Consider the following 13,563-nt stretch of genomic DNA (forward strand, 5'->3'; position numbering starts at 1 on the left):
TCACCCCACTCCCCCCATACCCTTTTCCCTTACTTTCTTGTATGGCAAGATAGATTTTATGCCCCATTGCCTGTATATCTTATTTCCTAGTTGCATGCAAAATCTTTTTTTTAACATCTGCTTTTAAAACTTTGAGTTCCAAATTCTCTCCCCTCTCCCCTCCCCACCCACCCTCCCTAAGAAGGTTAGCAATTCAACATAGGGAAATGTGTATCATTATGCAAAACCTTTCCACAATACTCATGTTCTGAAAGACTAACTATATTTTGCTCCTTCCTATCCTATCATGCTTTATCAAATACTGTCCCATGACCCTATCCCTTTTCAAAAGTGTTTGCTTTTGATTACCTCCTGCCCCTATCTGCCCTTCCTTCTATCATCCCTGCCTTTTTTTTATCTCATTTCTCCTTCTTTCCTGTGGGGTAAGAGGGAAGCTCGAAAGTCCTCTATTTTATTGAAAATCCATATTTTACCTTGGAGCATCATACTCAGATTTGCTGGGTAGGTGATTCTTGATTTCAATCCCAACTCCTTTGACCTTTGGAATATCATATTCCAAGTCCTTCTATTCCTTAATGTAGAAGCTGCTAGATCCTAGGTTATTCTAATTGTGTTTCCACAGTACTCAAATTGTTTCTTTCTGGCTGCTTACAGTATTTTCTCCTTGATCTGGGAGTTCTGGAATTTGGCGACAATATTCATAGGAGTTAACTTTTGGAGATTTTTTTCAGTAGGTGATTGGTGGATTCTTTTAATTTCTGTTTTACCCTCTGGCTCTATAATATCAGAGCAGTTCTCCTTGATAATTTCTTGAAAGATGATATGTAGGCTTTCAGGTAGTGCAATAATTTTTAAATTATCTCTCCCAGATCTATTTTTTAGGTCATCAGTTTTTTCCAATGAGATATTTCATGTTGACTTCTATTTTTTTGGGAGGGTGGGCGCGCTTCTGGTCTGACTTTATTAGAAGGAGCTTAAGAACTGGGTGAGACTGTAATGACAGAAGTGGGCTAGAGTAGGTTTAAGGTGTAGGGGTTTCCTTCAATGCTAAGGCAGCACAGGAGAGGAATAGGGGAAACATGGGGAAGAGAGGCAGGATGGGGTCTGAACTCAAAGTGGGTCACAAAACAGAAAAGCTAGTAAGAGAGGGCTCAGAAAGGAGCTTCCCAGGAAGTGAAAGTGGCCACAAGGGCCCATTTTAGTTGCTTATAGATGACAAACATCACTACCTTCCAGGATCCCAAGTTGAGGAAGGAAGGCATGAACCCTTTGTAGAAGGCTTGGGGTCTCTCCTTCCAAAGCATGGTGAGGGTGCAGTGGCCAGCACTGGCACCACTGGCACACTGGCCCACGGCAGAGTTCATGTGTCTCGTCTTGACCACATCCACAGGGGAAGCAATGATAGTGGGACAGAAGCCAGCCCCAAAGGCTGATGTGAAGTGGCATGAAGGTCATCAGTCATGAGATGGGCCTTCAGGAGGGCATCTTTGATGAGATCATAGGTCACCAGCTCAGCCCAGTTGATGATAGCATTGTGGGCAACATTAGATGAAGTTCCTTTCCATAAGCCCCAAACGCCCTCCTCTTGGGCGATAGTCTCATAAACATCCACTGTACCCTGGTATCTCTGGCTGCCACCTCAGTGAGCCTTGGCCTGGAAACATACCTTCACCACATCTGTGGGTTGGGCTACCCCACTACCAGTGCATCTGTGGTGCAGCCTGCCAGGAGGCGGCTCCCAATGCCTGCATGCTCAGATCCCTTGGTGTAGAACTGCTTGACAGAGTCATAGAGGCCAATGTGGACAGAGACAAAACTCATCTGGTGCTGCAACCCAGCCACCAGCCCATTGTACTGACTACCAGGGCCCTCAGTCTTCACCATGATCAGAATGGTGCCCATGACCCCAATACTGGGCATTGATAGAGGAAGCTCAGATGCCCCCCTTACTCTCTCCTTGAATCTGCAGCCAGACTTTGGCTGTGTCCATGGGGAAAGTGATGAGGTCAGTGATACAGGCAGTGGTACCAGCCCCGAGGAACTTTATGGTGGCTGTTGGAGGCACATCTGTAGCCTTAAATCCCACCATGATGAATGCTGGCTTTCTGCTACTTCCCATGAGGCAGAGGAGAAATGGAAAGATAACCTCCACTGACTGAGCAAGACGAGATAGAAGAACACTGCCGAGCCTTGATCTGGAGGGCCTCACAATGATGGCAACTTGGTCAAGCTTCTCTAAAGGTGTCCCATTGTTCAAAGTTGCTCACAGCAACCATGACCCACTTCCCTTGATTTTCCATATAAAGTTGTTGGGAAACCAAACATGTAATGATCATACTATGTGCCCAGACAACAGAGGAAAAGATGAGGAAGCGGCAGGAGACATAAGGTCTGCATTAGAGTCCAGCATTTGGCTGGCTGAAGGGGCTGCCTAGCTGTCTCTTGGCTGGGTACCTAGGATGTCTCATCCTTGGAGGACATTGAAGGATGCACTCTTATTTTTTTTTAATTCCTTAGGTTCTGTTTTATAATATCTTGATTTCTCATTAAGTCACTAGTTTCCACTTGCTCCAATCTAATTTTTAAGGTAATATTTTCTTCAGTGGTCTTTTGGACCTCCTTTTCCATTTGGCTAATTCTTCCTGTCAAGGCATTCTTCTCCTCATTGGCTTTTTGGAGCTCTTTTGCCATTTGAGTTAGTCTATTTTTTAAGGTGTTATTTTCTTCAGTATTTTTTTGGGGTCTCCTTTAGCAACTCATTGACTTGCTTTTCATGGTTTTCTTGGATCACTCTCATTTCTCTTCACAGTTTTTCCTCTACTTCTCTTGCTTGCTTTTCCAAATCCTTTTTGAGCTCTTCCAAAGCCTGAGAGCAATTCATATTTTTCTTGGAGGCTTTTGATGTAGGCTCTTTGACTTTGTTGACTTCTTTTGTCTGTATGTTTTGGTCTTCTTTGTCACCAAAAAAGATTCCAAAGTCTGAGTCAGAATCTGAGTGTGTTTTTGCTGCCTATTCATTTTCCTAGCCAACTACTTGACCCTTGACCATGTTTTTGGGTGTGACTTCTTGTAGAGTAGAGAGTACTTTGTCCCAAGCTTCAGGGGCTGTGCTATTGTTTTCAAAGCTATTTCTACACAGCAAGCTCTGCCACACCAGGGCTCTTTCTACCCCAAAAACTGCCAACCAAGATTGTGGCCCAGCTCCAGGCAGGGCAAAGCAGCCTTTGCACTACTGCTCTAATCCGCCTCTTAATTCCTCCCACCGGGTGGGCCTGGGGCCAGAGGCAACTGCAGCTGTATCTTTTGAAGCAGCCTCAGAGCTGCACCACCTCCACTGCCCCCGGGGGGGGGGGGGGTGGCTCATCGACGAACTCTTTTCACTCTGTCCCCGAAGTTTTTTTTCCCACTAACCTTCTCTGTTGTCTTCTGTATATGTGGGTTGAGAAGTCTGGTAACTGCCACAGCTCACTGATTCAGGGTGCTAGGGCCTGTTCTTGGCTGTCTGTCTGGTTGGACAGGGAGCAGCCCATGCTGGGCTCAGCTCCACTCTGCTCCCAACTCCATGTGATAGACCTTACCCAATGACCATTCAGGCTGTTCTGGGCTGGATCCATGCTTCCCCTTGCTATTTCAGGGGTTCTGCAATAATAGAATTTATTCAGAGCCATTTTATAGGTGTTGGGAGCATCCTGAGGGAGAGCTTCAGGCAAGTCCCTGCTTTCCAGTCACCATCATGGCTCTGCCCCTTCTCTCTTCTAATTTTTTTTATATATTTTTTTTTATTTAACATATATAGTTTTCAGCATTGATTTTCGCAAGAGTTTGAATTACAAATTTTCTCCCCTTTTCTACCCTCCCACTCCCACTCCAAGATGATGTATATTCTGGTTGCCCTGTTCCCCAGTCAGCCCTCCCTTCTGTCACCCCACTCCCCTCCCAACCCCTTTTCCTTTCCTTTCTTGTAGGGCAAGATAAACTTCTACGCCCCATTGCCTGTGTATCTTATTTTCTACTTGCATGCAAAACCTTTTTTTTTTTTTGTTTTGGAACATCTGTTTTTAAAACTTTGAGTTCCTAATTCTCTCCCCTCTTCCCTTCCCACCGACCCTCCCTAAGAAGTCAAGCAATTCAACATAGGCCACATGCGTATCATTATGTATAACCCTTCCACAATACTCATGTTGTGAAAGATTAACTATATTTGTCTCCTTCCTAACCTATCCCCCTTTATTGGATTTTCTCCCTTGACCCTGTCGCCTTTCAAAAGTGTTTGTTTTTGATTACCTCCATCCCCATCTGCCCTCCCTTCTATCATACCCACTGTTTTTTATCCTCTTCTTCCTCCTTTTTTCCTTTGGGTAAGATACCCAATTGAGTATGTATGGTATTCCCTCCTCCGGTCAAATCTGATGAGAGCAAGATTCACTCATTCCCCATCACCTAACTTCCTCCTCTTCCTTTTTTCCCACTTTTATGTGAGATAATTTACCCCATTCTATCTTTCCCTATCTCCCTCTCTCAATAAATTCCTCTCTCATCCCTTAATTTGATTTTATTTCATTTAGATATGTTCCTTCCATCTTCAATTCACCCTTTTCCCATTCTCTCTCTCTCTCTCTCTCTCTCTCTCTCTCTCTCTCTCTCTCTCTCTCTATATATATATATATATATATATATATATACACACACATACATACACACATATATACATAGATATATACATACACACACACACACACACACACACACACACACACACACACACACATATATATATATATATATATATATATATATATATATATATGCATATTCCCTTCAGCTACCCTAATACTGATGTCTCATGAATCATACACATCATCTTTCTGTGTAGGAATGTAAACCAAACAGTTTAACTTTACTAAGTGTCTTGCGATTTCTTTTTCTTGATTACCTTTCCATGTTTCTCTTGATTCTTGTGTTTGAAAGTCAAATTTCCTAGTCAGCTCTGGTCTTTTCACTGAGAAAGCTTGAAAGTCCTCCATTTTACTGAAAATCCATAATTTACCTTGGAGGATGATACTCAGTTTTGCTGGGTAGGTGATTCTTGGTTTTAATCCTAGCTCCATTGACCTCTGGAATATTGTATTCCAAGCCCTTCGATCTCTTAATGTAGAAGCTGCTAGATCTTGGGTATTCTGATTATGATCCTACAATGCTCAAATTGTTTCTTTCTGCCTGCTTGCAGTATTTTCTCCTTTATCTGGGAGCTCTGGAAATTGGCAACAATATTCCTAGGAGATATCTTTTTGGGATCTATTTGAGGAGGCGATCGGTGGATTCTTTCAATTTCTATTTTGCCCTGTTGCTCTAGAATATCAGGGCAGTTCTCCTTGATAATTTCTTGAAAGATGATGTCTAGGCTCTTTTTTTGATCATGGCTTTCAGGTAGGACAATAATTTTTAAATTCTCTCTCCTGGATCTATTTTCCAGGTCAGTGGTTTTTCCAGTGAGATATTTTACATGATCTTCCATTTTTTCATTCCTTTGGTTCTGTTTTATAATATCTTGATTTCTCATAAAGTCACTGGCTTCCACTTGCTCCAATCTAATTTTTAAGGTAGTATTTTCTTCATTGGTCTTTTGGACCTCTTTTTCCATTTGGGTAATTCTGCCTTTCAAGGCATTCTTCTCCTCATTGGCTTTTAGGAGCTCTTTTGCCATTTGAGTTAATCTATTTTTAAGGTGTCATTTTCTTCAATATTTTTTGGGTCTCCTTTAGCAAGTCATTGACTTGTTTTTCATGGTTTTCTCGCATCACTCTCATTTCTCTTCACAATTTTTCCTGTACTTCTCTAACTTGCTTTTCCAAATACTTTTGGAGCTCTTCCATGGCATGAGATGAGTTCATGTTTTTCTTGGAGGCTTTTGATATAGGCTCTTTGACTTTGTTGACTTCTTCTGCCTGTATGTTTTGGTCTTCTTTGTCACCGAAGTAAGATTCCAAAGTCTGAGACTGAATCTGGGTGTCTTTTCGCTGCCTGTCCTTATTCCCATCCAACTAACGTGACCCTTGAGTTTTTCAGCGGGATATGACTGCTTGTAGACGAAAGAATTCTATGTTCCACACTTGGGGTTATGTGGCAGCTCTGCCATACCGGCACTCCTCCTTCCCCAAGAACCCCCAACCGGGACTTGACTTAGAACTTCAGCAGGCTCTTCACTCCTCCTCTGATCTGCCACTTAATTCCTTCCACCAGTTGGGCCTGGGGCCAGAAGCAACTGCAGCTGTTGTTCTGTAGCTGCCCCACCTCCACTGCCCCCAGGGTGGTAGCTAAACTGCGAACTCCTTACACTTCTGTAGTTTTTCCCGCTAACCTTCCCTGTTTTCTTTGGTGTTTGTGGGTTGAGAAGTCTGGTTACTGCTGCAGCTCACTGATTCAGGGCTCTAGGGCATGCTCCGCCCAGCTCCTGGTCTGGTTGGTCTGTGCTGCCCATGCTGGGCTTTGTTCCACAGCGCTCCACTTCCAGCTCCCTGTGGGATAGACCTTACCCAGAGACCATCCAGGCTGTCCTGGGCTAGCACCCTGCTTCCCTCTGCTAATTTGTAGGTTCTGCAGTTCTAGAATTGGCTCAGAGCCATTTTTATAGGTTTTTGGAGGGACTTGGCGGAGAGCTCACTCTAGTCCCTGCTTTCCCTCTAATTTTTAAGGTATCATTTTCTTCAGTGATCTTTTGGACTTTCTTTTCCATTTGCCTAATTCTGCCTTTTGAGTCATTCTTCTCCTAATTGCATTTTTGGACCTCTTTTGCTAATTGGATTAGTTTATTTTTTAAGGTGTTATTTTCTTCAGTATTTTTGTATCTCCTTTAGCAAGCAGTTGTCTCATTTTTAATGATATTCTTCCATCACTGTCTTTTTGCTCTCTGCTCATATTCCCAGCCAATTGCTTGACTTTTGAGCTCTTTGTTTAGGGTATGACTGCTTCCAGAGTGGAGAGTGCTCTGTCCCAATCTTCAAGGGTTTTGCACAGCTATTTTCAAAGCTACTTCTCTTCTGAGGTGGTATGATAATCCTCTCCTGGCCTTAGATCTATTTGGTGAGTACAAGCACCCTTTTCTGCTATATAATTACCAGATGGACTCCCTCTGCACAATCATCATGGGGTCTGCCACACCAGCACTCCTAATCCAAAGACCACTAAACAAGCCTGCAAACCAGATCCAAGCAGGTCAAATCAAGTGAATTCTGCCTCAGCACCATCAAAGAGATGCCTGCACTCCTGTTCTGATCAGCACCTTGATTCCCCCTACTATCTGTGGGCCTGGAGTTATGGAAGCAGCTGCTGTTTCTGCAGCCACCTCTACCATCCCAGGTTTAGGGCAAGACCATGCGCTGCTCTCACCTTGGTCCAGCAGTTTTCCCACTGACCTGCTATGCTGTCTTTGGCATTTGTGGGTTGAGAAGTCTTGAAACTGTCACAGCTCAGTGATTCAGGGCCCTGAAGCCTGCCACACATGTTCTGCCCTGACCTTATCTGTCCTGGCATGGCCCAAGCTGGATTGTGCTCTGCTACCAGCACAGTGCGATAGACCCTTTAGGTGAGTCCCTGCTTTCCAGCAGCCATTTTGGCTCTGCCCCACAGCAATACTCTTTTTGAAATGACTGAGTAAATAAGTTATTTTGGCTATTGTAAATACCCAAATTAACTATAAATGGCATGAGAAGAAAGATTTTATCTGCATCCAGAGAAAGAACTGATGAATAGAAGTTTGAATATAATAATTTTACACTTTTGTGTGTCTATATACATATACCTATTTGTATGTAAGGTGGGATAGGAAGAAGGGAATAAAATGAAATAATTCACATGATAATTCTATTGTATATTTGAAAGGACTTGCAATTTGTACATAGTTCATTTGCATTTTCATGTACAATCATCTTTTTATTGTACTATTTAATGAAAATCTTTGTTTTATTCCATTGATTAAATATTAAACAAAAAGTAAAAAAAAAAGAATTTTTAAATTGTCTCTAAATGTAATTGGGAAAAATGAAATATCATTTAAAGGAAAGGAAGAAATGTCTCTTTGAAGGCATGTGTTTTCAGGAAAAAAGTCTTTTTAATAGTCAGCTTCCTTGGCTACCTATCAGGTCTAGGGTAAAGTATAAAACATTCTGTTTGGCTCCTTTTGTTGTATTTTTTTTAAAAAAATTAAACTTAAATGGAAAAAAGAAATGAAAAAGAAACAAACTTAAATACAAAATATGCAAGGAAAAAATATTTCCATGTTCACAGCAGAACATGAGAGAATTGAAAATATAAGGCAATAAATGTCCACTTCAAAAAAGCCTATATAATTAATTCTACACATTGTGTTCAGTGATGTCCATCTTTTCTTTACTTACTTATAAGTTCTATTTGGCTTTTAAAGCCCTATATAACCTGACCAATTGCAGTCTTTCCATTCTTTTACCTCACATTTTCCCATCTTATACATAGGCTTTGTGGCTGATCCTCATACAACACACTCCATTTCTGTTTTGTGTTGTTTTGCTTTTAATTTTATTTTTCTTATAATAATGTTTTATTTTTTCCAATTACATGTAAAGATAGTTTTCAACATTCATTTTTAATGAGATGTTGAATTCCAAAATTTTCTCCTTCCCTCTCCAAAACTGCAAGCAATTTGATATAGATCATACTTGAACATACTCTATTACTAGACTCCATGTATGTCTATTGGCTCTTCTCCTTCCGTTGAATGGTCTCCTTTCCATCTCTGCTTACTGGCTTCTTTGTTTCCTTCAAGTCTCAACTGAAGCCCCACCTTTTGCAAGAAGCTTTTCCTAGATCTCCTTAATTAAGTCCTTAAATCCTCCCTTCCCTCTGAGACTATTTCTCCCTTACCCTATAAATATCTGCTTTGTGTATATTAATTTGCATGTAGTTTCTTCCTCATTATACTGTGACATCACTGAGAGAAAGAAGGACTTGATTTTTCTTCTTTTGCTGTTGTTGTCTTATTTATTTTGCTTTATTTTTGTCATGACTTACCATAATTCCTGGTACATATTAGATGTTGAAGAGTTGACATTATTTGATTTCACATCAGAGAATTAAGGTATAGTGATAAAATACTTCCTAGGTCTGTACAAAGTTCCTAACATGTAGTTGAGTGAAAATGTAAAAACATTTCTAATTTTGTCATTGTTTGTTGTTTCTATGCTTATTGAAAACACCACATAAAGAGTATTTGTTTATCTGGCCAACCCCATTTTGGAAAGATCCATTCTAGTATTCCTTGAAATATAGGAGCTAAAGTGGGAGGTAGAATTTCTTAATGGTATGAGAACTCAAAAGTTATTTTATGCAGGTAAATCTACACTAACCATTCCCCTACTTAAGCCCATACTTAGAGTTCAGGCAAACAAAAAGATCTATAGCTGTATCTATGGAGACATTAGAGAGCTTAGTATCTTATCAGAGCCTTCTTTGATGTTATTTGAAGAATATAACATGTATAATAAATATCAGACTACATATACTTGGTGCTTATTAGAATAAAGATTAGAACAGATTAAGGTTAGTGAATAGATTTAATTCATAGGCAGAGCCTTTCTAATTGATTTGAGAAGTTTCTGACTCAGTGAGGTATTGACAATGACCTATGATAGCTACAGCTGAATTCAGTTATTTGAAAGGTATAAATGAGCATCAAGAATTCCCTTTATATAAAAGTGCAATTATTATACAAAGTGTCTAATCAATGCTTTTCTAATTCATTCTTCAGACAAGGAGTCAAATATTTCATGAACTTGATTTAATTAAAATATAGATAAGACACCTAGTAAGTAAATGTAATTAAATTTAAATAAATGAAAACAATTTAAAGACAAATTTTGGATCTTTTTTCAACTAAAACCTGTGGATCAGTGTGTTAATACTTCAAACGATATTGTCTATTATGTTCAATGCATGGTCTCTTAAAATTCATTTTCTAGTTTATTCTTATTTTCTTTTCCATTTCTTTGGGCAAAGCTTTATCTCATACTTTTCCTGTTGAATAATGAAATTCATTCCTTTTGGTCTGGGACTCTAGTCTCCTCCTTATATAGAGGTCAAAGGTACTCTCCTCAAAGTTACTCAAGTCTTGATTTGGTGGCTTGTCTAGACCCATTTTAAGTTACATTCATTCATTAGTTATTAAGCATTTGGGCAAGGCACTATGAAAGACACTCAAACACAATCCAGGACAAATGTCTAAGCATACCATGTCATCTTTCACATGTCCATGATCTGCTTATAATTTTGCTTGTGTTGTCCTGTTCTATTGCTTAGAATCTTCATTTTAGAACTGTTAGGGACCTATAAAGTCTAACCCAACTTCTATATTTTACAGATAAGTAAGATGGCATCCAAAGGTGGAAAGTGTCCAGGATCACACTTACCTAGAAAAGTTAGGATTCAGCCTACATCTTCTGACACAAAGTCCAGTTATTCCCATTGAAAAGTGCTACTTTTTCCTTCTTGGTACTTACTTTAAAATCTCTAAATTTCATCTCTCTCCCTCAGTATCCCAAAGTCCCTCAAATGAAATAGAAATCATAACCATATTTCTGCTTCTCACTTTCTTAAACAAATATGATAGGAGACCTCAGCACATATAAACCCAATTCCAGAACTGAATGAATACAGGTAATTCTCAGTCCACATGTTGTGTGTGGGGGTGGGTGGGGATGGTAAGAGGGTGTTATGTTTTGTTTTGCTACATATGTTCTTCAAGTACCTTCAGAAGAACGTAAGAAATGATGTCTTCTCTACAAGCAACTGAACTCTTTTTCATCAGAGGATTGAAGATTAAGTACAATCAGTTACTGACCTTATGCTCATTAAGGATTGGGAGGACATGGAGAAATTATTTGAGATGAACAGTGACCTATGCCAAATCTGACAACACTCCCGTTCCAGTCACCCATCATTGTGTAGACATTTCCAATAAGAGTACAAAAAAGTCATGCTGCCCTCTTCTAGGTTTTCTCAGTGGTGATAAGTAGGGCACAATTACTGAAGCTTTTCCCCAGGGTAGGATGTTTAAAGGATACTACAAGTGCTGTTACAAGGGAAGTTATCAGGAGTAGCTAGGTGGTGCAGTGAGTAGAGCACTGGCCCTGTAGGCAGGAGCACCTGAGTTCAAATCTGGCCTCAGACATTTGACACACTTACTAGCTGTGTGATCTTGGGTGAGTCACTTAACCTTAATTGCTCTGCCTTCCCTCCTCAAAAAAAGAAACTTCTAGTTTTGGGCAGCTATGTGGCACAGTGAGTAGAGCACCAGCCCTGGAGTCAGGAGGACCTGAGTTCCAGTCCAGCCTCAGACACTTGAAACATGTACTAGTTGTGTGACCTTAAGCAAGTCACTTAGCCCCAATTGCCCTGCCAAAAAAATCACAAAAAAAGTTTCCTCTCCTGCTTTCCCTTTCCCTCCCAGCCTCATCCCAGGGCATACACATTCTCCCTTAAACAGTTCAGGACCCTCATGTCATTCAAGAGCATGCTTGTTTCTCCTCAAAGTCTCATGCCAGGTGAATGTTTCCATTTTCCCAGAACACAAAAATTGCTAGTCACAGAATTGCTATTCAGAATTCATATTGAAATCAAATGGGATTTCATTTCTAATGAACATTTTTAGAGGTAAACACTTCACTAATTGTATACCCCCTCCACATCTATAGCTACATTGTGATCCACATTTAGCCTTCTCTCACTGCTTTTGTTCTTCATTTGCTTGTAAGTATATTGTTACCCATAAAGTTCCATATAAATGCCATGTCTTAGAAGAATTTTCAGAAATCAGCCTTTCAAAGACTAGATCTGAAAAATTTTTAAAAAGAATCTCCATTTTCAGCATTCTTCCAATAATTTGTTTTCCTGATCAGTTGCAGAGTGGACCACATTTGGGATTCTGCCTTCTTAGGGCTTAGTCAATGATGCACACACTTGAGAATTATCTAGAAAATGCAGTGGTAAAAAATTGATACTGTGCTTCCTTACACTATTATCAAAGTGGTACAGAGAAATAGAGAGGCCAACAAATATAGAAAAGCAATTCATTCCTAAATGTGAGTTAAAAGGCATAGAAAGAAGATAGGAAAAGAGAGAGATTCATCATCTTTTATAAGTGGAGTAATAAACAAGTCCCGACTTGGTGATGCGTCAAGTATAAATAGAATGGCATGTTTAGTTGACCTTTTTGGCTCCTTATTCTCCTTCACTTTATGTGTATCATAATTGGTTACCATATCTCCTCATTTCTATCTCTACACCACTGTTTGTGCTTGCATACATCTCCTTTCCAGCTACACAACCTCTACTCTAGATCTGATCAAATGTAAAGTCTTCTGTCTGGCATCTAAAGCCCTTAAATTTTGTACCTTAAAATGTTGTAAACTTATTGTATTCTAATCACTTTCATTAACTCTAGGACAGCTAGATGGCCAAATGGATATAACACTAGACATAGAGTCAGGAAGACCTATGGTCAATATGACATCAGGCACTTAACAGTTGTGCAGCACTGTGCAAGTCCCTTAACTTCTTTTTATCTTAGTTTTTCAGTTGTAAAATGGGAACAATAAAAGCACTTCTCTTCCAGAATTATTGTGAGGATCAAATGAGATAGCATTTGTAAACCACTTAATGCAGAGCCTGGCACACAGAAGGTGTTTAGTAAATACTTAATTGTTTCCTTCTTTTTATAGTCCATTCAAACTGCCCTTAATGTTTCTCATACATAGTATTCCATTTTTCTTCTTTATGACTTTGTTCAGACTTTCTCTCATGCACTCTCTCCACATGTATAACTTTTAGAATCCTTAATATCTTTCAAGACTCAGTTCAAGTGTCCCCTTTTGATTTCCTATCCCATATGTTAGAATACCTCCCCAAATTATCATATATATATATATATATGTATATATATATACATATATATGTATATATATGCATCTATTTTATATATACTTATGTAGTCCTTGTAAATTCTGAGGATGAATATCTAAATTGCCACTGCATCAGATAACTATTGGTTCCCAGAGTAAGGCTACATTTTTGTTCTAAGAATGCTAGATATATTTACTAAGAAGGTGAAGGTTGTTGTTCAAATACCATTGGCTCAAGCATCAAGATTATGAGTTGAGAATCATTTTAATCAGCCAACTTTAATTAGCATGAAGAAAAGAATATTTACTTAGCTAGGGATATGGGTACAAAAAATTTCTAAAATTAATGATAAACTCTTCTCTAAGAATAAATAGAGCCTCAGGAAATTTGCTCTCAAACTTAGAGAACATAGGTGACATAACAGTGTCTCACAGTTCCTAGTTAAAAGAAATACTTTTCTCCCATTTGTGGAGTGCTCTGGCATTTCCCATTGTATATACATATACATACATACATACATACATATATATGTATGTATGCAAATGTACATATACACATATACATACATACATATACACATATACATATATATATACATACACATACACAAACACACACGCGCACGTGTACACACAC

The 13,563-nt window shown here is 39.4% G+C and overlaps 1 pseudogene; it reads right to left on the reverse strand.

Moving 5' to 3' along the window:
• Positions 1-1,151: 1,151 nt before the first annotated feature.
• Positions 1,152-2,089, reverse strand: LOC118833997 (annotated as a pseudogene).
• Between the last annotated feature and the right edge of the window lie 11,474 nt (positions 2,090-13,563).

Source organism: Trichosurus vulpecula, chromosome 1 (genome assembly GCF_011100635.1).
Source record: "Trichosurus vulpecula isolate mTriVul1 chromosome 1, mTriVul1.pri, whole genome shotgun sequence".
NCBI lineage: Eukaryota > Metazoa > Chordata > Mammalia > Diprotodontia > Phalangeridae > Trichosurus > Trichosurus vulpecula.